At 50.4% G+C, this 25,773-nt stretch overlaps 1 long non-coding RNA gene across 2 annotated transcripts in view; it reads right to left on the bottom strand.

Annotated features, from left to right (window-relative positions):
- Positions 1-25,773, bottom strand: part of LOC127483761 (uncharacterized) — a 124,915-nt gene that overhangs the window by 32,155 nt on the left and 66,987 nt on the right. The window contains exon 4 of one of the 2 annotated variants that reach the window (XR_011381106.1): positions 18,937-19,110. The exons of the other annotated variant lie outside the window; for it this stretch is intronic. This is a non-coding gene — a long non-coding RNA (uncharacterized lncRNA). Of the gene's footprint in view, positions 1-18,936; positions 19,111-25,773 lie in introns of those variants that run through there. 2 annotated transcript variants of the gene reach the window in all.

Here is a 25,773-nt window from a genome sequence, read left to right as displayed (position 1 = left end):
TTTTAAGATCAATTCCATTCATAACAGCTGCAAAAATAATTAAATACCTTGGAATCAAAGATCTCTATGATAAAAATTACAAAACAATAAGGAAATAAATAGAAGATGGCATTAAAGAATGGAAAAATCTTCCATGTTCATGGACTGGAAGAATCAACATTATCAAAATGTCCATACTACCAAAAGCAACTCACAGATTCAATATAATCCTAATCAAAACAACAATGATGTTCCTTGCAGATCTAGAAAACATGATGCTAAAATTCATGTGGAAACAAAAGAAACCCTGAATAGCTATAGCAATCTTATGCAATAAAAATAAAGCCAGAGGCATCACAATACCTGATTTCAAGACACACTAAAGGGCAGTTATAATCAAAACAGTATGGTACTGGCACAAAAACAGACTTGTAGCCTAATGGAACAGAATAGGAATTCCGAAATCAATCTATTGCATCTACAACCAACTTTTCTTTGATAAAGGAGCTAAAATCAATCTCTGGAGCAAAGACAGTCTCTTTAACAAATGGTGCTGTGGAAACTGAATCTCCACATGCAGAATTTTGAAACTAGAACCATTCCTAACACTTCACACAAAAATCCACTAAATCTATGACTTGATACTATCAAATTACTAGAAAACATTGCGGAGACTCTGCAGCACATTGGCATAGGCAAAGATTTCTTGGAAAAGACCCCAGAAGCACAGACAATCAAAGCCAAAATTGACAAATGCGGAAGGGGATTACGATGGTGGAGTAGGGAGGGTGCTTGCTATTCAAGTCTAGGAGAAAATAGTTTAAAAGTGGAGATGGTGCAGTCTCAGGGAAGAGTTAGGGAGAAAACAGCAGAGGAAAATTAGAGGGACAAATTAGAGAGACACTGTGGACCTACGTGGAGGGTGTGGACGCCCACATCTCAGGACCCCAACAGCCGAGAGCCCCTGCACCAGTGTTGGCAAGTGAGGTGAGACCAGACTGCAGCAGGCCAAGCCACTTGTGAAAAAGCTGCAGGAAGAGCCTAGAGGGAATCTGGCTTGGAGACCCGTGGGGGACAGTGAACCTGCCAAACTAGAGGAGAGAAAACAAAGAGGGGGCAGGTCTCTCTCTCCCTGCTTACCCGGCAACTGAGTCCTGTAACAAGCTGACAGCACCATTTTGGACATACATAACAGTCCTGCCAACTCGTGCCCACGCCCAGCAACCAGCAGAGTGGAGACTCCTGAGTCTGGTGTGGAGAACAGGCAGGGGGCTGGGTGCTCCTGGCTGCGGGAGGCATGTGTGCCGGGACTGTGAAAACACTGAGGCTGCGTGGGAGAACTCGGGGTGTGGCTGGGACTGTGGGCAGTCACTGTGGGAGGCTCCGCACACGCAGGGCCCCCTGGTTCCCTGGCGAGGGACACTGCTGGGGAATCTGAGCTCCCACTGAGGACGGCACAGATCCTGTGGGTGGTCCTTGTGGCAGAGCAGACGAATAATACACCCACTGGGCCAGCGCCCGGCACTGGTCTCCTTTGAGGAGAGGAGCTCAGCTGAGTCCACACCAACAGACAAGAACAAACCCCACTCTGATAAATAAAAAAAGAGGAGATTTACCATGCCAAACCTGGGGGCGTCACCTCAGACACGTGCTTCACCCTGGAGCACTGAACAGAGCTCCTTGGCCACGTCTACACGTGTGTCTAGGTTCTCCCTGAAAGCAGACATTCCACTAATCCATACACAGTCCAGAGATAAAAGCTGTCAGAGTAGGCCAGCGCCGTGGCTCACTAGGCCAATCCTCCACCTGCGGTGCTGGCACACCAGGTTCTAGTCCCAGTTGGGGTGCCGGATTCTGTCCCGGTTGTTCCTCTTCCAGTCCAGGTCTCTGCTGTGGCCCGGGAGGGCAGTGGAGGATGGCTCAAGCGCTTGGGCCCTGCACCTGCATGGGAGACCAGGAGGAAGCACCTGACTCCTGGCTTCAGATCGGTGCAGCGCACCGGCCGTAGCAGCCATTTCGGGGGTGAACCAAAGAAAGGAAGACCTTTCTCTCTGTCTCTCTCTCTCACTGTCTAATTCTGCCTGTCAAAAACAAACAAACAAAAAAGCTGCCACAGTAAAAAACAAAGAATAAACTAACAAGTATCTCCACAAATCCTGAATAACAAATGCACCAGTTCAAGAAACAAGAATAAGGAAGACAACATGAGGCCCCCCAAAGAATACAACACTTCAGTCCTAGATTGTAAAGATGATGAGACTGAAGAAACGCCAGAAATGGAATTCAAAAGTTGATCATAGGGTTACTAGAAGTAATCAGAAGCAAATGCATGAACTAATAAAATTGATACATGACATGAAAGAAAACTTCTCCCATGAAATTGAGATCTTAAAGAGAAATTAAAATGAAATCTTGGAAATGAAGAATTCAATAGAACAAATAAAAAATGCAGTGGAAAGCCTTAACAACAGAATCAGTGAAGCAGAAGAAAGAATATCCGACTTAGAAGACAAAGCACAGGAAATTATACAGTCAGAGCAAACACAACAAGAAGAAATTAGAAAACTAAGACATGGGATTATATCAAGCTGAGGAGCTTCTTTCTGTACTGCAAAATAAACAGGAAAGTGAAGAGACGATTGGCAGGAGAAAATTTTTGCAAACTACACAACTGATAAAGGGTTAGCATCCAGAATCTATAAAGAACTCAAGAAATTCAACAACAAAACAAACAATCCAGTTAAGAAATGGGAAAGACTTGAACAAGCATTTTTCAAGAGAGGAAATTAAAATGTCCAACAGACAATCGAGAAAGTGCTCAGGATCACTAGCCATCAGGGAAACACAATTCAAAACCACAATGAGGTTTCCCCTCACTCCAGTTAGAAAGGCTCTCACATAGAAATCAGCAAACAAACGCTGAGGAGGATGTGGGGAAAAGGTACCCTGGGTCGACTGTTGGTGGGAATGTAAACTGGTGCAGCCACTGTAGAGACAGTATGGAGATAACTTAGAAATCTGAATATAGACCTACCATACAACCCAGCCATCCTACTCCTGGGAATTTACCCAAACCAAAAGAAATCAGCACATGAAAGAGTTATCTGTACCCCCATGTTCACTGTAGCACAATTTATAATAGCAAAGATACGGAATCAACCCAGATGCTCATCAACTTTTGAATGGACAAAGAAATTATGGTATGTATACACTATGGAGTACTACCCAGCTGTAAAAAAATAATGAATTCTGTCTTGAACAAAACGGATGCAACTGGAAACCATTATACTCAGAGAAATAAACCAGTTCCAGAAAGACAGACATCATGTCTTCCCTGATGCAAAGTAACTAATAGTGTACTTGAAACATGATGTATTGGAAGGAAATGGACACTTTGAGGTTTGATGATGGTTTACAGCTCTTACCTCTTCTGTTGAGGAACAATATTTTTCCTTTTCTTTTTTTCTTCATACTATTTGTTGAAATACTTAGTGTAGGGTTAACTATAGGATCATTACGTAAACAGAAAACAGATCTTTGTAAAAATTAAGAGTGGGAATGTGAGAGGCAAGAGGAGAAAGGGTTGGAGTGTGGGCAGGAGGGATGGAAGGGGGGTGACACGTCACTATGTTCCTAAATCTGTATACATGAAATACATGAAATTTGTATAACAAAATCGAAAAAATAAACTTAAGAAAACTTATTGGAAACTTAAGATGTGTTGAATTCTTGTTAATTAGCCAGATGTGTGGTTCTTTTGGGGAGGGGGTGTCAGAACATCAGCTCCATGAGAGGACCCTGTCCTCACCCTCGTAGCTGGGAGCAGAGGAGAGTCCCTGCTGCAGAGGCAGGAGAGAATGCTGACCGCTGACCTTAAAGCAGGGAGGCCCTGCAGGGTAAGGCAGGTGGCCAGTGTAGCAGCGTTTCAGAGGCAGGGAGGCCCTGCCAGGTGAGGCAGGTGGCCAGTGTAGCAGCGTCTCAGAGGCAGGGAGGCCCTGCTGGGTGAGGCAGGTGCCGGGTGTAGCAGCGTCTCAGAGGCAGGGAGGCCCTGCTGGGTGAGGCAGGTGCCGGGTGTAGCAGCATCTCAGAGGCAGGGAGGCCCTGCAGGGTGAGGCAGGTGCCGGGTGTAGCAGCGTCTCAGAGGCAGGGTGGCCCTGCTGGGTGAGGCAGGTGCCGGGTGTAGCAGCGTCTCAGAGGCAGGGAGGCCCTGCCGGGTAACGCAGGTGCCGGGTGTAGCAGCGTCTCAGGCAGGGAGGTGAAGGAAGCCCAAGCTGGCTGTCGCTGGCTCTGAGGACAGGAGGTGAGCGGGAGCCTGGCAGCTTCCACTGCAGGGGCAGGAAACCGGCTCACCTCACAGCCTCCACCCTGACCTACAGGGAGCTGCTGATGGGACAAAGTCCTGGTGGGTCCCCAGCCCCCCATCCTGGAGTGTGGTGGCTCAGGCTGAGGGCAGCAGAGACCCAGGGGGCTCCAGGCTGGGGGTGGCTGGGTCCTGAATGGTGACCATGGAGGGCAAGGACACCCTGGAAGAGGAGGGTGGGGCTGTGGCAGCCACACTGACCTAATGAAGCCTTCAGCCCCTGTGTGGAGTCTGCCTCCCCTGGCAGAGGCCCCTTGAGCTCTCACAGCGTCTGCTTCTATTTCTCCTGCCACCCCCCCCCCCATCCCAGGCCTACCAGGGAATCCCGAAGCACCTGTCCTGGGAGATTCTGAGAAGGGGCTGGCCCTGCACCTGTCCTGGGAGATTCTGAGAAGGGGCTGGCCCTGCACCTGTCCTGGGAGATTCTGAGAAGGGGCTGGCCCTGCACCTGTCCTGGGAGATTCTGAGAAGGGGCTGGCCCTGCACCTGTCCTGGGAGATTCTGAGAAGGGGCTGGCCCTGCACTTTCCCCACAGCCTTTGTCTCCTCAGACATCCCCTGCAGCGTCAGCTCCAGGCTTCCGGCTCAGACTCCTTGAGCCCGAGCATGAGCAGCAGAAGGGGCTTGTGGAGGTGGGACCTCAGCCACGGGACCTGCTCCTGCCCCTCCCTGGGCTCCGTTCTCGGCGACTTGGCTGTGTGGACTCTGGATCCAAACTTCACTCCCTGCTCACGGCTCTGTAACCCTGAGGGATCTGCTTTGCTTCTCTGAGCGTCAGTTTCCCTGTTTCCCGTCTGGCTGAGATGATAAAACTAGCAGGCCCTGACATGACAGTAACAAGTGTGGCCGTTTCCGGTAGCACCCACTGCATTCTTCAAGAGCCACAGACCTCCAGGTGGCCTCCTGGGACAGTTCCCAAACGTCTCAGGCCCTGCCTGCTTCTTGTCTGTCTGTCTCTGGCAGTTTTATTGAGCAACAGTTGACACACAACACATTGCATGTTAAAGTGGGTGATTCCATCTGTCTGGACAGGCATGCACACTCCAGGACCACCGTTAACTCCACTCCAGAAAGCCCCCTGCTCATCCTCCCAGCAGCTCCCTCCCTGATGATTCCCCTCCCCACCTTCCTGGCAATGGCTGATTTATTTTCTGTAACTATGAACTAGTTGTATTTTGTAGTATTTTTAGGAAAGATTTATTTACTAATGTGAAAGGCAGAGAGAGAGAGAGAGAAAGAGAGAGAGAGGGAGAGAGAGAGAGAATGAATCAATTTTCTTTCCACTTGTTCACTTCCCCAAATGGCTGCAACAGCCAAGGCTGGGCCAAGCCCAAGCCAAGAGCCCAGGACTGCATCCAAGTCTCCCACATGCGTAGCAGGGGCCCAAGCACTTGGGCCATCACCTGCTTCTTTCCCAGGTGCATTAGCATGGAGCTGGATCAGACACAGAGCAGCCAGGACTTGAACTGGCAGATTGATATAGGATAAGGGTGTTCGAGTGGTGGCTTAACCTGCTGCACCACAACGCTTGCCTTTATTTTGTAGTATTTTACATAAGTAGAATCCTACAGTGTGTGTTCTTTTGGGGTCTAGCCTATCTCACGTGGCCTTGTTGTTTTGAGAGCCATCATGCAGGGATGAATGGTTTATTCCTTTTCATCGCTGAGAACTGCTGCGTTGCAAGGCTCCATCGCAATTTGTTTGCCCATTTATCTGTTGTTGGACATTTGGGCTGCTTCTGGTTTGTGGCTGGTTTGAATAAAGCTGTGATGAACATTCATTTACAAGTCTTTTTTGGAATGTACACTCATTTCTTTTGGACAAACACATAGGATTGCAATGGAGAGGCCGATGGTGAGCTTAATATTCTAACAAACTGCCTGGGTGTTTTCCAAAGTGGTTGCAAGGTTTTGATTCCTCCAGCAGTGAATGGACTTGCAATTGCTTCCCCTTGTCACTAGTGCTTGGTGTGATCAGCTTAATTGTAGGACATTCCAATGGGACATAGGAGCTTTAATTTGCGTTCCCCTGGTGATTACTGGTGTCTAGTATGTTTTCTTGTGTCATCCATCTTCTTTTGTGAAATATCCCTTCAAAAGCTTTTGCCTATTTTAAAATTGGTTGTATGTTTGTTTATTACTGAGTTTTCAGAGTTCGTTCTTTCTTTCTTTCTTTTTTTTTTTTTTTTTTTGACAGAGTACACAGTGAAGAGAGAGAGAGAGAGACAGGGAGAAAGGTCTTCTTTTACTGTTGGTTCACCCTCCAACGGCCGGCGTACCGCGCTGATCCAAAGGCAGGAGCCAGGTGCTTCTCCTGGTCTCCCAAGCGGGTGCAGGGCCCAAGCACTTGGGCCATCCTCCACTGCACTCCCGGGCCACAGCAGAGAGCTGGACAGGAAGAGGAGCAACCGGGACAGAATCCGGCGCCCAAACCGGGACTAGAACCCGGTGTGCTGGTGCCGCAGGCAGAGGATTAGCCTAGTGAGCCACGGCGCCAGCTTTCAGAGTTATTTCTAAATTGTGGATTTAAGTCCTCATTAGATATGTTTCTTTGACAATGTCATCCGTGAGTCTGTGGCCTATCTTTCAAAGAACAGAAGCTCTTAATTTTGATGATTTTCAATTTATTGATTTTGCCTTTTTATAGATTTTTAAAGATTTATTTATTTTGCTTGAAAGTCACCGTTACACAGAGAGAGGAGAGGCAGAGAGAGAGAAAGACAGAGAGGTCTTCCATCTGCTGGTTCATTCCCCAGAGGGCCACAGTGGTCGGAGCTGCGCCGATCCAAATCCAGGAGCCAGGAGTTTTTTCCAGGTCTCCCATGTGGGTGCAGGGGCCCAAGGACTTGAGCCATCTTCTACTGCTTTCCCAGGCCATAGCAGAGAACTGGGTTGGAAGTGGAGTGCCTGGTCTTGAACCAGTGCCCATGTGGGATGCTGGCACCACAGGCAGAGGCTTTACCCACTACATCGCAGCGCCGGCCACTTTTTATAGATTTTAACTTTTGTGTTGAATTCAAGAAAGGTTTTCTCCTGAATTTTACTCTAGAAGTTTTATAGTTTAAAGTTCACATTTAGTTTTATGATCCAACTTGAGTTCATCTCATAGATGGTATGAGATAAGGGTTGAAGATTTGTGGGTTATTTTTTAGCATATGGATTTTCTTTTATAAAGATATTTCACCATTTCAGTTGATATTATTCATAGGACTTTGTTGATATTATTTGTTGATTTTATAAGAAATGGATATTGGATTTTGCCAAATGCCTTTTCTGCATTTTTAGAGGTAACCATAATTTATTCAATGATTTTTAATGTTCAACTAGGATGACATGACTGTAATAAACCCAAGTACATTGCGATATACTATTGTCTGAGTCTGTTTAAGCCACTATTAAAAATACCATAAAGCTGTTTAGGGTCTCTTGTGATTCCATATAAATTTCAGGGTAATTTTTTCTATATCTGAGAAGATTATCTTTGGTATTTTGACTTGGATTGCGTTGAATCTGTAAATTGCTTTGGACAGAATGGGCATTTTGATGATATTAATTCTTCCAACCCATGAATATGGAAGATTTTTGCATTTTTTGGTGTCTTCTTCTATTTCTTTCCTTAATGTTTTGCGATTTTCATTGTAGAGGTCTCTTACATCCTCAGTTAAATTTATCTCAAGGTATTTACATTTTTTGTAGCTATCATGAATGGGACTAATCTGGAGGCATCAAAATATCTGTTTCAAGACATATTACAGGGCAATTATAATAAAAACAGCTTGGTACTGACACAGAAAGACATGTTGACCAATGGAACAGACTAGAGACGCCAGAAATTAATCCACGCATCCACAACCAAGTAATCTTTGACAAATGAGCTAAAATCACTTCCTGGAGAAAAGACAGTCTCTTCAACAAGTGGCAGTGGGAAGATTAGATCTCTGCATGCATAAGTATGAAACAGACCCCTACCTCACACCCTGTATAAAAATCAGCTCAAAATGGATCAGGCATTAAAGACCTGAAACCATCAAAACATAGAGGAAACACTGGCACAGGCAAAGACTTCTTGGATGATGCCAGAAGTACTGACAATAAAGGCAAAAAAGACAAATGAGATTATATCAACCTCAGAAGCTTCTGCACCACGAAGGAAACCTTCAACAAAGTACAGAGGCAACTGACAGAATGAGAGAAAACATTTGCAAATTATACACCTGATGAAGGATCAACATCCAGCATATACAAGGAACTCAAGAAACTCATCAACAATAAGACAACCAATACAGTTAAGAAATGGGCTAAGGATATGTACAGGCATTTTTCAAACGATAAAATACAAATGGCCAACACATATATATGATGCTCAGGATCACTAGCTATCAGGGAAATGCAAATCAAAATTGCAATGAGGTTTCACATCACCCCTGTTAGAATGGCTATCATCCAAAAATAAAAACAAAAAAACAACAAAAAAAACAAATGCTGGCGAGGATGTAGGGAAAAAGGCACCCGAATACATTTTTGGTGGGAACGTAAATAGTGCAACCATTATTGAAGACAGTGTGGAGATTCCCCAGAAATCTGAAAATAGACCTCCTGGGAATAGACCTCCTGGGAATTTATCCAAAGGAAGTGAAAGCAGCATCTGAAACAGTTATCTGTCCCCCCAAGTTTACAGCAGCTCAACTCACAATAGCTAAAATCAACCCAGATGTCCATCAACTATGACTGGAAAAGAAATCCCGGTATATATACATGATGGAATACCACTCAGCTGTAAAAAAGAATGAAATCCTGTCTTCCACAACAAAATGGATGCAATCATTATGCTTAGTAAAATAAGTCAGTCTCCTGGGAAAGCAGTGGAAGATGGCCCAAGTGCTTGGGACCCTACACCCACATGGGGAACCCAGAGGAAGCTTCTGGCTCCTGGTTTCAGAATTGGCCCATCTCTGGCCATTGCAGCCATTTGGGGAGTGAACCAGCAGATGGAAGACCTTTCTCTCTGTCTCTCCCTATCTCTCTCTGTAACTCTACCTCTTAAACAAATAAATAAAATCTTTTTAAAAAAAGACAGATATCATGTTTTCTCTGATTTGTGGTAATATACAGAGTACAAAAAAGCAATGTATATGAGTAAAACTGGCATTTTCAGATTTGAACATTGTTTTAGCCTTTGTCTATACTCATGAGGAACAGTGGTTTTTCTACTTACTACTTGCTGAATTCTTTATTTAGTGGAAGGTTAAGCTAGTGATTATAAAGAAAATTGAAAGTATGTCATTGTAAAAATTAAAAGAAAAATAAGAAAAGGAGGAGGGGGAGAGGGAGTGGGAGAGGGAGGGAGGCAGGATAGGGTGGGAAGTAGTATTATACTCTTAAAACTGTATATATGAAATTCATGAGATCTGTTCCCTTTATATAAATAAATGAAAAAACTGTATATGAAAACAAACAAACATGCTTATGTAAAAACACTTGGAAGAAAGGCTTGAGTACAAATTATTTCTTCTAAAATAAAAGAAAGAAGCTAAAACACACACACACACACACACACACACAAAACTGGGTGGGCTACGAACAACAGGGATTGGCTTCTCACAGTTCTGGAGCCTGGAAGTCCAGGGCTGTGCAGGTTCCCTTTCTTTGAGGGTCCACTTCCTGGCCTGTGGATGGCAGCTTCTTGCATGTCCTCCCCTGGGAGGAGGGCAAGGCCCTCCCAGCCTAACCCACCAGCTCGGGGGTGAGGGGCTCAGCATGAACTTTGGGGGAACCCAAACCTTCCAACCACAACAGGGAGCCTTTTCATGCATCACTAGATTGGAATTCTTTGAATTTTGTTTTTAAATTAACGATTATTGGGGCTATGAATTGGCAGTTCTCTGTTCACTTTTACATTTAAATTTATTTGGGAGGCAGAGCAAGAGAGAGGCAGGCAGTCAGACCTCTTATCCACTGCTTCACTCCCAAAATGTCTGCAATGGCCAGAGCTGGGCTCTGCCAAGGCTGGGATCCAGGAACTCACTCAGGTCTCCCATGCAGGGGTATGGAACCCGATTACTTGAGCCACCAAGGTCTGCATTAGCAGGAAGTGAGGTCAGGAGCCAGAGCCAGGCACCGAACCCAGGTACTTCCGTGTGGGACATGGGCTTAACTGACGGGTGCACTGCTAGGTTAAACGCTCATCCCAATCCTTCCCACATCTGTCTGATTTTGGCATCAGTCTAATAACGCTGGCCTCACTGAAGGAGCTGGGAAGTACACCCTCCTTCTCAGTATGTTGTTTGAGTTTCTGTGGAACTGGTATTATTTCTTTTTAAAGGTTTGATACAACTTCCTAGTAAGTCCATTTAGGCTGGGAATTTATGTGTTTAGGAATGTTTTTAGCTACAACTAAATCTCCTTAACAGATACAGAGCTGCAGAGATGAACGCTCCTGTAGCCTCTTAACATCTTTAGAATCTGTAGTGCTGTCTCTCTCTCATTCCGGTCCTTGACAGCCGTGTCTTCTGTTTTCCTTCCCTGGTCAGCCCAGCTAGAGGATTATCCATTACAGATATCTTCAATACATATTGAACTTTTGGTTTTATTGGGTCTTCTCTATCATTTTTATGTCATTGATTTTATTGATTTTTGTTTTGTTTGGGCTTAACTTTCTCTTCTTTTTCTAGTTTCTTTCCTTTTTTTTGTTTTTTTTTTTTTTTTTTTTTTTTTTGACAGGCAGAGTGGACAGTGAGAGAGAGAGACAGAGAGAAAGGTCTTCCTTTTCCGTTGGTTCACCCCGCAATGGCCACTGTGGCCGGCGCACCGCGCTGATCTGAAGGCAGGAGCCAGGTGCTTCTCCTGGTCTCCCATGGGGTGCAGGGCCCAAGGACTTGGGCCATCCTCCACTGCCTTCCCGGGCCACAGCAGAGAGCTGGCCTGGAAGAGGGGCAACCGGGACAGAATCCGGCGCCCCGACCGGGACTAGAACCCGGTGTGCCGGCGCCGCAAGGCGGAGGATTAGCCTATTGAGCTGTGGTGCTGGCCTTTTCTAGTTTCTTAAAGTGGAGGCTCAGGCCACTGACTGAGGAGCCTTCTTGTCTGATGGAGGCATTTAATACAACAAATTTCCCTCTAAGTTTTGTTTTTAATTGTGTCCCACAAATTCAGATACATTGCATTTTCATTTTCAGTCAGTTCCAAACACCTCTTGTTCCCTTTGACTTCTCTGGCTTGTGAGATATTCAGAATTGCATTATTTAATTCCCAAATAGCAGGATAGATTCCAGAGATATTTGTTCATCATTTCTTTTTTTTTTTAAAGATTTATTTATTTATTATTTGAAAGTTAGAGTTACACAGAGAGAGGAGAGGCAGAGAGAGAGAGGGAGGTCTTCCATCTGAGGGTTCCCTCCCCGAAGGGCCGCAACGGCCAGAGCTGCATGGATCCAAAGCCAGGAGCTTCTTCCGGGTCTCCCACACGGGTGCAGGGGCCCAAGCACTTAGGCCATCTTCCACTGCCTTCCAGGCCACAGCAGAGAGCTGGATTGGAAGAGGAGCAGCTAGGACTAGAACCGGCACCCATATGGGGTGCCAGTGCCCCAGGCCAGGGTGTCAACCTGCTGCACCACAGCGCTGGTCCCTGCTCATCATTTCTAATTTAATTCTGTTATGGTCAGAGAACCTACTTTGCAGGAACTGACTTTGTTCACAGCTCCTGAGTCTTGTTCCATGGCCCAGAAGATGGTCCGTTTGTGAAGTATTCTGGGTGCAAGTGCAAGATGGCCCCTGCTGCTGTGGTTGTACAGAATGTTCTAGAAATGCCACTCAAGTCAGGTCAGTGGGTAGTGCTGCTCAGGTCTCCTGTGTCCTACAGGTTATCTATTTGTTCCATCAATTACTGAGCAGAATTATTGAGTCTGCATCACTGTAAAGATAAACATGTGTATAGAAACATGAGGCATTTGTGAGTGGTACGGTCTCATGGGGGGACAGAGGCTGACCTCTGCACCCCAGGGAACCACGACACCGAGAGCCCAGGCTTGGTGTGAAGGCCCACACTTACAAAGGCTGGAGAACTTGGGTTCTTACATTCAAGGACAGTAGGAAAAGGGGTTCCCAGCCCCGGAGGAGAGAGGAAGTAGACTTGGCTCTCCGTTGCTCCTTTGTTCTACACAGGCCTCAGTAGGTGGGCTGCTCTGCCCACAATGGTGGGGGTGGGATTCTCCCTCAGTCCACTGCTCTGCCCACAGTGGTGGGGGTGAGATTCTCCCTCAGTCCACTGCTCTGCCCACAGTGGTGGGGGTGGGAATCTCCCTCAGTCCACTGCTCTGCCCACAGTGGTGGGGGTGGGATTCTCCCTCAGTCCACTGCTCTGCCCACAGTGGTGGGGGTGGGATTCTCCCTCAGTCCACTGCTCTGCCCACAGTGGTGGGGGTGGGATTCTCCCTCAGTCCACTGCTCTGCCCACAGTGGTGGGGGTGGGATTCTCCCTCAGTCCACTGGCTCAGATGTCTTCTCCCCTCCAAGACACACCACAAGTAATCCTGGCCAGCTGCCTGGACATCCCTTTACCTAATCAAGCTGACACCAGAACTCCACCACTACGCCTGCCTTTCCTTTGAACCTGCTATGTCTTTAGATTTCAAGTGACTTTCTCTCCGGCTGCCCACAGCGGCAGCCTTATTTACCCATGTGAGGATCACTGCCTTTGCCAGGGGAGTGTAGACCAGGTACATTCAGCGCAATTCTTTTATGTGGCTGGCTTAATTCCAACATCTTGCTGTTTGTTTTTCTGAGTTCTTTTGAATTCGTTGTGGACTTTTTTTTTTTTTAATTTTTATTTATTTATTTGAGAGGTAGAATTACAGACAGTGTGTGAGAGAGAGAGACAGAGAGAAAGGTCTTCCTTCCGTTGGTTCACTCCCCAAATGGCCACAATGGATGGTGCTGCGCTGATCTGAAGCCAGAAGCCAGGTGCTTCCTCCTGGTCTCCCATGAGGGTGCAGGGACCCAAGCACCTGGGCCACAGCAGAGAGCTGGACTAGAAGGGGAGCAGCTGGGACTAGAACCCAGTGCCCATATGGGATGCCGGCGCCGCAGGCAGAGGATTGGCCTAGTGCACCACGGCGCTGGCCCCTATGGGCTTCTTTAATATTATGATTATTATTCCTTTTTGGAGGACTATTTCCCTTTAGAGAGCTATTAGATCTACTATTTTTTAAGTGGTTGCTTTAGGGTATATAACACACACTTTTTAAAAAAAGATTTATTTTATTTATTTGAAATACAGAGTTACAGACAGAGGTAGAGAGAGAGAGGTCTTCCATCCGATGGTTCACTCCCCAGATGGCCACAATGGCTGGAGCTGTGCCGATCCGAAGCCAGGAGTCGGGAACTTCTTCCGGGTCTCCCACGTGGGTGCAGGGGCCCAAGGACTTGGGCCATCTTCCACTGCTTTCCCAGCCACAGCAGAGAGCTGGATCAGAAGAGGAGCAGCTGGGACTAGAACCAGCGCCCATATGGGATGCCGGTGCTTCAGGCCAGGGCTTTAACCCGCTGCACCACAGCGCTGGCCCCAACACACACATTTTTAACTGTCACTTTGTCCCTGCAAGTGGAATTATGTCACTGCATATACAGAACAAGAACCTCGCAACACGATGCCTCCAATTCCCCTCCCAAGGACTTGCTGTCATTTCTGCTGCACAGTCAATCATTCGTAAACAGGATGAAGCACGGAGACCCATTTAGTTACACACATGGCTATTTCTGGGGCTCTTCCTTCCTCTGCGTAGGCCCACGGTTTAGATCTGGGATCACCTTCCTTCTGCCTAAGGCAATCACGTCAGCATTCCGTGGAGTAGCTGTGGCAAATTCTGCTCTTGTGAGATTTTAAGCTTTTAGTTCACCTTCCTTTAAAAGTTTATTTAGTTTTTTGAAAGGTGGTGAGAGAGAGGAAAAAAGAGGAGAGAAAGTGTGCTCCTATTCACAGGGTCACACCCAGCTTAGGATGGCTGGGGCTGGACCAGGACAAAGCCAGGAGCCAGGAACTCAATCGAGGCTTTCCACGTGTGCAGCAGGGACCCACTCACCTGAGCCATCACCTGCTGCTTCCAAAGTCTACACTGGCAGGAAGCTGGAGCCAGGATTCGAACCCAGGCACTCCCCTGTGGGACGGGACGGCTATGCTGCCACTGCCTGGGGGTACTGCCTGTTTGGCAGGAGGCGGCGTGGGCATGGCGGGGCGCATGCCCTTGGAGTCCAGTGTGCTGGAGTCTTCGTTCCAGCTCCTCCGTTCTGCTGGACTCCTGGCTGCATCATTTCTTCAACTCGAGCCTCAGGTTCTTTATCTGAAACAGAGCTGGGTGACACCGTGCTACGGAGTTGCTCTGAGAGTGAAGTGAGCTAAAGCCAGGACGTGAGGAGCCCAGGTCCCGGGGTGGGGGCACAGCGTGAGTCCAAGGCTGCGGGGCCACAAGAGCTCAGGCAGGGCCCATCTCTAAACACGCCCTCACGTCTCTCCCCAGGGCTGCGCAGCCGTTCTGGGCACTCTGCACTCTGGAGCTCGGGAAGGGGGCGGCGACCGGCTCTGAACGTCCTGCTCCAGCCGCGTGGAGACACCCGGCAGCACACGTGAGAAACACCCGGACAGCTGGCAGCACGCAGCGTGAGAATGATCTTTTCTTTGCGCAGACTGACTCTCCTAATTAGGTTGGTCTTGTGCCAGTGTTAAATGCAGTTTGTGGGAACAGAACGCAAAGCGATTGGCAGAGCCGGGGGACTTGGAGCCACCCTAGCAGCAGAGCGGCTGGGAGGAAAACTGCTGCCCGCCACGTCCCCTCTCCCCTGCCCCACCCTGTGTGATCTCTAAATGAGGACGATGGTAACCCTTCATATTTGCGGCAGGTGCACTTGCCCGGTTGGTCAATTCTGTTTTAAAGTTAAAATCTATTTTAAGGGGGCTGGTGCTGTGGCATAGCAGGTAAAGCCACTGCCTGCAGTGCTTGCATCCCATATGGGTGCCGGTTCGAGTCCCAGCTGCTCCACTTCCAATCCAGTTCTCTGCTATGGCCTGAGAAAGCAGTGGAAGATGGCCCAAGTCCTTGGACCCCTGCACCTGCGTGTGAGACCCAGAAGAAGCTCCTGGTTCCTGGCTTCAGATCAGTGCAGCTCTGGCCGTTGCGGCCATTTGGGGAGTGAACCAGCAGATGGAAGACCTCTCTCTCTCTGCCTCTCCTTCTCTTTCTGTGTAACTCTGACTTTCAAATAAATAAATAGATAAATCTTTTAAAAAATCTATTTTAAATGGAGTTTTGAGAACTATGTGGAAGCTGAGGTCTTTCCTTTTGTGATTTCTGCTGCTCCTGTGAGGCCTAAGAAACCTCAACCAGTGTGCATCCAATGTCACCCTCATTTTCGTCCAGTTTTCAGCGTTCTATTCTGACCAGAATTTATTCAGACTCTGATTTGTGGTGTAAGGTGCGAAGGTGTGGGTATTTGAGACAACTGACCCCAGCTGCTGCATCTGCCAGACCCTCAAGATCACAGTGCCTAACACAGCCAAGCTCAAGTTTCTCTCAGTCCAGGACGAGATGATGGGTGGTAACCCAACCCTGCCTCCAGATAGGGACTCAGGGACGCAGGCACCCGGCTGCTCCTACCTGCAATGACGCCATCTCTAAGTCTCTGGATGCAGTTGGGGGTCCCATAGGATACTTGGTAAGGAATGTCTCTTTCTCAAAACCTCATTGACCAGGGCCGTCGTTGGGGTGCAGCGTGTTAAGCTGCCCTCTCTGACACTGGCATCCCGTATGAGCAGCGGTTCCAGTCCCAGCTGCTCCACTTCCTATCCAGCTCCCTGCCAATGGGCCTGGGAAAGCAGCAGCAGATGGTCAGAGTACTTGAGGCCCTGACACTCATGTGGGAGACCCAGATGGAATTCCAAAATCTCAGCTTTAGCCTGCCCTGACCAATGTGGCCATTTGGGGAGAGTGAACCAGCAAATGGAAGATCTCTCTGTCTTTCCTTCTCTGTAACTCTACCTTTCAATAAAGAAATAAAATAAATCTTTTTTAAAAAACATAATTTTCTAAAAAAAAATCCTCATTAGCTCTTTCGAATCACGAATAACCAACTGCACGGTGTGGAGCAACTTACTCATTGTGCAGTGAGCTGTGTCGTGTGCACTGCGGCCGGCTGTTCTAGCTGTTACACGGCAGGTTGACAACATCTTCCATGGGATCAGCCATCAGCTTAGCACATGAGCTAGGAGCGCCTCAGAGACTACCCACACGTGGCGCAGGTGGAAGGAAGAGCAAGCTCCAGACCAGATCCCTATCTCCTACTCCTGTCCCGATTCCAGGCCCACCCTTCAGGAGTCTGTGGCTGGAAATGCCTGGACTTTGGTCTGCATCTCTGGTGGGCGCTCAATTACGCAGCAGCCAGTGGCTGAGAAATGAGTGTATATTTTAAAGTCATCAGAGGTGGAGGTAAAGCTAGGAGAAGGAAAAGAGCCGATGCTTCAAAAATAGTCCTCCCTCTCCCCAGCGGCCTGGAGCAGCAGGCAGCAGGGAGTGACCGCTGTGGGGTCCCTTCCTCAGGATGGCCTGTCCCTCACTGGGAGCCCCCATGCCATTCAGAACCTAGTGACTCCCCACAGCTGGGGTTGAGGGGCAGAGTCCTGTGGTCCTGGCTCCCAGGAACAGTTCCAGGGAAGGCTGTCGATGTCGGTAGAGGACTTAGCATATTTCTAAGCCCAAAATTGCAAGCCTGGATCCTGGAGGTGACTATACTGCTCAGCAGGCAGGGTTAAATACGTCCATGTTGGAAAACGAGCAGCCCACAGCAGGTGTACAAACCCTGCCTGCTGAGCAAGGTCACCTCCAGGGCCCAGACGCCAGAGCCTGGGTTCAGAAATGCTGAGTAACTTGCCCATGAGGGGTAGAGCCAGAATCTAAGCCCGCATTGGTCCACTCTGCAGCCTGGGCCCCGGCTCCTCAGTGATCCTGTATCTGCTGTCTTCCCAAACAGTGGGAAGACCCAGAACATCCAAAAGCCTGCGGACAGAATCAAGTCTTCTTAAGATACCACTGGAGTAGCATGGGGGTAGGGCAAGGGCCTCAGTCTGTTTTCTGGGACTGTAACAAAATACCCACGGCTCGGTGCTTGGCTCATGACGCTGGGGTCCTGGTGAGGGCCTCTCAGCGGTGTCAACACTACAGAGGAGCAGAAAGGGAGCGCGCTGTGAGCAGAAGAGGTGAGCACCAGAAAACCCTGATTTTCAGAAACCTGCTCGCGCCAGAATGCACTCACTCCTGTGGGCCCAGCACCAATCCCATCCTCGAGGGCGGAGCCCCCACGACCCTGTCACTTTCTGCTAGGCCCCACCTCTGCCTCACCACACCGGAGACCAAGCTTCCAACACATGAGCTTTTGCAGGGGACAAACCAAGTCCAAGTCATCGTGGGAGCCATGTTAACCAAGGATCGCAGAGAGAATTTAAAATCCTCTCCCTGGGGCATGCAAAAGGGGAAATCAGGTGATAAAAAGAAACCAGTGGTCAGCACAGCCACACTGAGCTTGCAGGAGCTGGACAGTGCCGCCTTCTGCTCTCTGCTTCCACAGATGAGCCAGCTAGTCAGGAGGGAAGCCACTATCTCCAACATACAGCACAGAGGGACCGGTTAAGGAACACTGAGTCTTGAGCTGGACCTGGGCTAGGAGTGGACACACGGGCCAGGGCAGAGACCTGCAGGCCTCCTCACGGCTGAAGGTCAAAACAGAGCACAAAAAGCTGCTTTCTGCTGTTCTGAGGAGACTCCTCCCTGAGGGTACTCAACCTTCAGAGGGCTAAGTGCTAAACACAGGAAAGCAGGCGTCCCCAGTGGCACAGGACAGTCACGAAGCCGACGGCCACACTCTCCTGGCCCAGGGATTCTTGAGTTCCCCGGCAGGTAATCTGACCAGTCTGGATGTGGATAGAGGAGGAACGTCTCCTGGCAGTGCACCACGCTGGGGAGACGGTGTGAAGGGCGCCCAGGCCTGGCCGTGGTTTCTGGTGCATGGCCCAGCAGAGCCCAACAGAGGGAAGATGCTACCATGCCCGCGTGTGCTGGGGCACAAGCCCTCGGCCTCAGTGCTTCGTGCACTCACGTGCCTGGAGTGGCTGTTCCCTCCACGATTATATTCACGCGTATTTTAGCATGTGTCTGCTGCTTCTTACTCATTTACACTTCGAAAGATTGTTCTGTTATGAGCTACTCAAGGAGTTTTTCTTCTAAACGAGCCAGCAACTCTCCAAGAACCAGGAAGCAGCAACTTGCCAAGAATAAATACATGAACTCCAGAAGGCTCACATGTAAAACTGTGGAAGGTTTCAGGCAGGTTCTCTCTCTGGCTTAAAGCCATGTCCTAATCTCAGACATAAATCACAGAATGGGGGACTACTGGCTGGGACACAACTTTCTTGTGAGCACTGAATTCAGCAATCATGTCTGATCATGATTAATAAGAGAAATCTTAGTAAAAGAGTCCTGACACATGACATAAGCAGAAACGCACAGTCCAGTGAACCGGCTCTGACCTGAAAGTCAGGCAGCCTCGGCTTGGTCTGGGCAAGGGGCAGCCTTTCTGCCTGGGCCTGTCTCAGACACGCAGAGATGAGAATTCCAAATACGCCCTTGTCAAATGCGTGGAATCAACGAGTCCGGGGTCTCAGAACTGTGCATCAAGATCGCATCGTGTTCATGTCAGAAACTGTGGATCAAGTCCATCATGTTCACGTCCAATTCTGAAGGCCAGACAAGAAGCAGAAGTAGGCTAGTGCAGCACAGGTCAAGAGATGTGAGAGGCTGAAAACAGCCAGGAGGGTGACACAGACCCAGGGACCCTGCACCAGGCCACTGCTGTGGGCACTGTCTGCTAAGAGCTCATACCTGAACTCCTGGGGGCCTGCCCTTGGCCAGTGGAAGCTGGAGCGGGCAGGAGGGAGCTGCAAGCCCCTCTCAGCCTCCAAAGGGGCCAGGCCAGAGGCGGGGTGTATCTTCTGCTGCAGGGGCCCAGAACAGGCTGTGGTTCTCTCCTCACCCTGCACCATACACTTGGGAGCTTCTTCCCTGCCTCTTCTCCTTCTCTCCCAGGTTCCCTTGAGCAAACTCCCTGCAGACCCACCACACGTCGCTAAGAGTCCCTGTCCTGGTCTCTGCTTCCATAAGCCTGAGCCCCCATGAAGGACAGAAAAACCAGCTGTGTGCAGAGGCAGCCTGGGCCTGGCAGGGACCAGGTCACCCACGTGGGCAGTGGAGGTGCAGGGCCCCAGAGAGCACTGGACACTGAGCCCCAGGGTCTGGGTGGGAGTTTGCTTCCTGTGTGCACTGGACAGTGGATCCTGCTGTGGGCCTGTGAGCAGTTTTCTCTGCCAATTCAGCTCCTGTGGCCACTTGACCAAGCTGCGCCCTGAACTCTCAAGGAGGCTTTCATTTTGCAAACACAGATCCTCCAATTCTGGACATTTTTCCTGAGTTATTTCTGTAAGGATTTCTTCCTCTATGTTTTCTTTCAGGTCTCTTTGTGGAACTCCAGTAATTCACATCTGGGATCTAAATTTGGCTTTAATTTTCTTTCTGTTTTTCATCTCTTTCTATTTTTCAACTTCTACATTCTGCAACATTTTTATCATCATAATCTTCAGTTTTCAAAACTTTTGCAGGGCCTTGGCATTTAGCACAGCAGGTTTAGCTGCTGCCTGCTGTGCTGGTTCGAGTCCTGGCTGCTCCCCTTCTGCTACAGCTCCCTGCTAATGTGTCTGGGAAAGCAGTCCGGGGCAATGGAACGGGGTTGGGGGAGGGTGTCTCGGCAGGGAGAAAGCCAGGTGCAGGAGAACAGCGCACAGTGGACAAAGTCCCAAGAAAGGGAGGCTCAGGCTGCAGGGGTCCCTTTGGGAGGCAGACCAGGGATGTGCAGCAGGCCAGGGCTGGGTCTGGGAGAACATGTGTGCCAACGAGACCTGCTCCCTTCTTGAAGACCACCCTGGTGAAGCTGAGGTCAGCCTTCCTCCAGCCAGAGCCCCAAGCTCCACCTGCTTCTCAAACCCAAGCATTTCATGAGAGGTACCTGTTGCTGTCTATGATTTCCAGAAGGTGAAGTAACGTGGGGAAGGCCCAGAGCCTCACATGCAGGCTTCATCTCCCATGGCTTCCCAGTGAACCTGAAGAAGAATGTGCCCTATTGCATCCCTCGGATCCCACAGGCTGTGAGACCCAGGAAAAGCCACTTCTCCCAGAGTCACAGAACTGGAGCAGAGGAAGAGAGGGCCCAGGGCACCCCATCCGGCGAGCCTTTCTGTGCTGGCACGAGCAAACGTTTCCAGTGCCCCCGCTCCAGGCACACGGTTGCCATCAGGGGTTCAGCATTATTTTGGATGTTGAGTAATACCATAACTGTGCCGCTGGGGAAAAGGGACACCCCAGGGAGCTGCCTCTGACAGAGTGGCTTCTCTGAGCATCCAGGAGTCTCCAGCATTCACCGTCACGAGGAAGGAGTGGCTGGGGGAGGAGGGGAGGCTTCCTCAGAGACCAGGCAGTCCTGAGGCTACAGATCCCTCTGCTCCCTGGGCCACCTGGGGTTCCAGGTCCTTCTGGCTCTGCCAGGGCCAGGAGCCCTGGGTGCCGTCAGCCACCAAGCCAGAACGAGCCAGACTAGAAAGTCTTAAGGGTTGATTCTGAGGCCAGAGTGCTACTTAAAGTGATTGCCATTTGGGTGGGGTCTCCACCCACCCTCTCTGCTGCCTTCAGGGAACTGGAATATCCTGTTCGAACTGGAATTTCACCAGGAGTTGAAAGGCACCATCTGTCTGATACCAGGTAGGACTCCAGTAATTGATAATTCCTGCTCTTCTGTCACATGGCAACCCATACATTTATACAGGCATTGTCTGTCAATTAAAAATACAGTAAAATTTTTATAAAAACTCCTCCATAAAAAAATAATGCCCAACACTGCTTTCTCAACCGTTCCTCGTCTTTCTACAGGCCTGTGCTTCCTGACATTTTGCCATCGGCCATTTCCCACTTCCAATTTCCCCTCCATGCTCCAGACTCTCAGAAAGGGACCCAGCTCTGCCTCAGTGCCCTTATCGTGAGAGCATTCAGACATGCTGGGGGAGCATCCATTCCAGGTTACAGATGGGGAAACTGAGGCTTCAGGAGGGAAAATGTCCTGCTGGAGTTCCACCTCTGGCCAGTCTGACTCCAGATGCTGGGCTGCTAACCTCTAGGACAGATCCTAATGGGTTTATCAGTCACTGTGCTGGGGACGTCTGAATGTGGGGACCTCACCTCTTGGAGCCAGGCTGAGTAGGAGTGACTGGCCAAAGTCCTTTCACCTCTGCCAAATGCAGCTTCAGGAATAATACAGCAGGCCAGCACCGTGGCTCACTAGGCTAATCCTCCACCTGCAGCACCAGCACACTAGGTTCTAGTCCCATTCGGGTGCCAGATCCTGTCCTGGTTGCTCCTCTTCCAGGCCAGCTCTCTGCTGTGGCCCAGGAGGGCAGTGGAGGATGGCCCAAGTGCTTGGGCCCTGCACCCACGTGGGAGACCAGGAGAAGCACCTGGCTCCTGCCATCGGATCAGCGCGGTGCGCCGGCCACAGCATGCCAGCCGCAACAGCCATTGGGGGTGAACCAACGGAAAAGGAAGACCTTTCTCTCTGTCTCTCTCTCTCACTGTCCACTCTGCCTGTCAAAAAAAAAAAAAGAAAAAAAAAGAATAATACAGCAGAACAAATAGGTTATAGCACCCACACTGTGTCCCATGCTGCCCCAAGCTGAGTAGGGGTGGAGAACAGAAGTGGCCCCTGCCCCATCCCCGAATGGTCTGGGGCCCGGGGCAGTCCCTCTACTGCCTCACTGTACCCCATTAGGTACAAAGAGGAGCACGCATCTTTATTTATGGACTAAAAGAGCAAGAAAATGGACCCAGCAGACAGGGGCTCTCAGCAGGCAACAGGAGCGTGGGCTCCTTCTCCTCAGCCAACCACACGACAGCTCACACACGGGGCACCCTGGCTCTGCTTACCTCACAGAAGGGAACCTGTGACATCACCTGCCTCACTAGGGGCACCCTGACTCTGCCAGTCTCACAGCAGGCACACCACCACAACGGCTGCCTCACAAAGGGGCACTATGGCCCTGCCAGTCTCCCTGGGAGGACAACCCACCAGACCTGTCAGACATCTGCGGCGTCTGGATGCAGGCTTCTGCACACAGAGAAGAGCCCAAGCCCACCTGAAGCACCGACAGGGGCACAGGGATCCAACCCGAAGACCCAGAGCTGTGCCTGACCCGACTGCATCACGAGCAGGAGCGCCTCAAGAGGACTGCCCCACCGCACGGGAATCAGCCTACCACTCCTCTACCTGAGGGGGTGCCCCGACCTCTCCTCTACCTGATGGGGTGCCCCTACCTCTCCTATGACTGATGGGGTGCCCCTACCTCTCCTCTACCTGAGGGGGTGCCCCGACCTCTCCTATACATGATGGGGTGCCCCTACCTCTCCTCTACCTGAGGGGGTGCCCCTACCTCTCCTGTACATGATGGGGTGCCCCTACCTCTCCTCTACCTGAGGGGGTGCCCCTACCTCTCCTCTACCTGAGGGGGTGCCCCTACCTCTCCTATACATGATGGGGTGCCCCTACCTCTCCTCTACCTGAGGGGGTGCCCCGACCTCTCCTCTACATGATGGGGTGCCTCTACCTCTCCTCTACCTGAGGGGGTGCCCCGACCTCTCCTATGACTGACGGGGTGCCCCTACCTCTCCTATACATGATGGGGTGCCCCTACCCCTCCTATACAGTGGGGTGCCCCTACCTCTCCTATACATGATGGGGTGCCCCTACTTCTATACATGATGGGGTGCCCCTATCTCTCCTATACATGATGGGGTGCCCCGACCTCTCCTCTACCTGAGGGGGTGCCCGGACCTCTCCTATATATGATGGGGTACCCCTACCCCTCCTATACAGTGGGGTGCCCCTACCTCTCCTATGACTGATGGGGTGCCCCTACCTCTCCTATAACTGATGGGGTGCCCCTACCTCTCCTCTACCTGATGGGGTGCCCCGACCTCTCCTATGACTGATGGGGTGCCCCGACCTCTCCTATACATGATGGGGTGCCCCGACCTCTCCTATGACTGATGGGGTGCCCCTACCTCTCCTATACATAATGGGGTACCCCACCTCTCCTATACATGATGGGGTGCCCCTACCTCTCCTATACATAATGGGGTACCCCTACCTCTCCTATACATGATGGGGTGCCCCTACCTCTCCTATGACTGATGGGGTGCCCCTACCACTCCTCTACCTGATGGGGTGCCCCTACCTCTCCTGTACATGATGGGGTGCCCCTACCCCTCCTATAGCTGATGGGGTGCCCCTACCTCTCCTATACATGATGGGGTGCCCCTACCCCTCCTATATATAATGGGGTGCTCCTACCTCTCCTATACATGATGGGGTGCCTCTACCTCTCCACTACATGATGGGGTTCCCCACCTCTCCTATAGCTAATGGGGTGCCCCTACCTCTCCACTACATGATGGGGTGCCCCTACCTCTCCTACACAAATGGGGCACCCCAATCTCTCCTCAATATTACTGGGGCACCCCAACCTCTTCGCACTCTGACTGGGGTGCCCCAACCTCTCCATCTGAGTGGGGCACTCCAACCTTTCCTGACTAACTGGGGTGCCCCAACGTGGACTAACTCGAAGAAAGGCATGCTCTGGCCTCTACTGACTCTGTGACAGGGGCACCCTAACCTCCAATGATTCTGCCGGGGTGCCCCATCCTGGAGTTCTATCAGGGTGCTGCTACCTGGACCAACTCAAGAACGGGGAAGCCTGAGCCCAGCTGCCGCCACGACAGAGGCTCCCCAGCCTGCATACAATGAAAGCGGCACCCCCAACACGCTGGCCTAATCAACAGGGCGCCTGCTCCAGCCCGAATGATGGACAGGAGCTCCCACCCTGCCTGCCTCAGCCAAAGGGCTCCTCCACCCAGCCTGGCGTCCTGACCACACCTGGTGACAGGGGCGCCCCAGCTCCACCTGCCCGCCCGCCTGCTTCTCTGCCCACGCGCCCCCAGCTTCCAGCCTCACAAAGGGCCTGACTCCACCTCGCCTGCCTCCAAGCCTCTGGCCCCAGACAATGCCTGCCTGCCTTCAAGACAGGGCGCCCTCCAGAGAAACCAAGCCCGGCGCCAACCCCTCTTTGACCTCTGTCCAGACAGACTGAACCCCCATCTTCTGTACCCCTCCATTATCTCCCCCTAAAATAAAGCCTTCTCTTCTGTGACTGGCTGCCTCCTTGCCCTCTTAGAACGGAAAATTCCTAAACCTTGGCAGCCCTGGCAGTTGGCGATGTCCCAAGTGGGGGCTCTGCTGGGCAGGCAACATGCCACTGGGCTGTGCATCCTCTGTGCCCAGCCTTGACAGGCTCAGGTCCTAACTCTTCATGCCTCCCTGGCCCCACGGGGGCTAACGTCTACTCCCAGCATCCCACAGACAATGAAAACCCAAGTAGAAGTGCTCCACTTATCGAGGAGGCAAAGTCCTCCCATTCACACAGTTAACATGTAAAACAGCCAAACCAGAGCCACCAATCCCATCGTTCATTTTTTCTAAATAATATCTACTCTTAAGGGAGAATGGCAGAAGTATGTTTAATTTCATAACTTTGTCAAGAAAAACAAATGGTGCTGACGTTATGGCGTAGCAGGCCGAGTCTCTGCCTGGGATGCTGGCATCCCCTGTGGCCACCAGTTCAACTCCTGGCTGTCCCACTTCTCATCCAGCTCCCTGCTAATGGCCTGGGAAAAGCAGTAGGGCATGGCCCAAGTGCTTGGTCCCTTGTACCCTCATAGGAGACTCCGGTGATGTTCCTGGTTTTTGGCTTGGTCCTGGGCCAGCCACTGCCACTGCAGCCATCTGGGGGAGTGAGCCAGCAGGTGGAAGATCTCTCTCTCTCTCTCTCTCTCTCTCTGTAACTCTGACATTCAAATAAACAAATATTTTTTCAAAAAAGATACAGACGGACAGAGAGATCCAAGATGGCAGAATAGGGAGGGAGCTTACTGCTCTAGTCAAGGAGAAGAGAGTGTAACAAAAAGTGGAGAGAGTGCAGTCTCAGGGAAGAGTTCAGGAGAAAATGGCAGAGCAAACTTCGTGCTATTTGAAGGGACACTGTGCACCTGTGTGGAGGGTGTGGACATGCACAACTCAGGACCCCAGCAGCTGAGAAGCTCAGACCAGCTCTGGAGTGAGGGGAGACCAGTCTGTAGCAGCCCAAGCCACTGGAGTTACAGCTGTGGGAAGTCTGGTGGGAATGCCAAAGTAGAGGGTAAAAAATGGGGGCACGTTTCTCTCTCCCGACCACCCTGCATCAGCGTCCTGT

Source organism: Oryctolagus cuniculus, chromosome 12, assembly GCF_964237555.1.
Source record: "Oryctolagus cuniculus chromosome 12, mOryCun1.1, whole genome shotgun sequence".
Classification (NCBI taxonomy): Eukaryota; Metazoa; Chordata; class Mammalia; order Lagomorpha; family Leporidae; genus Oryctolagus; species Oryctolagus cuniculus.
Note: the sequence above shows the minus strand (reverse complement) of the source record. Positions and strands in the feature narration are given on the sequence as shown.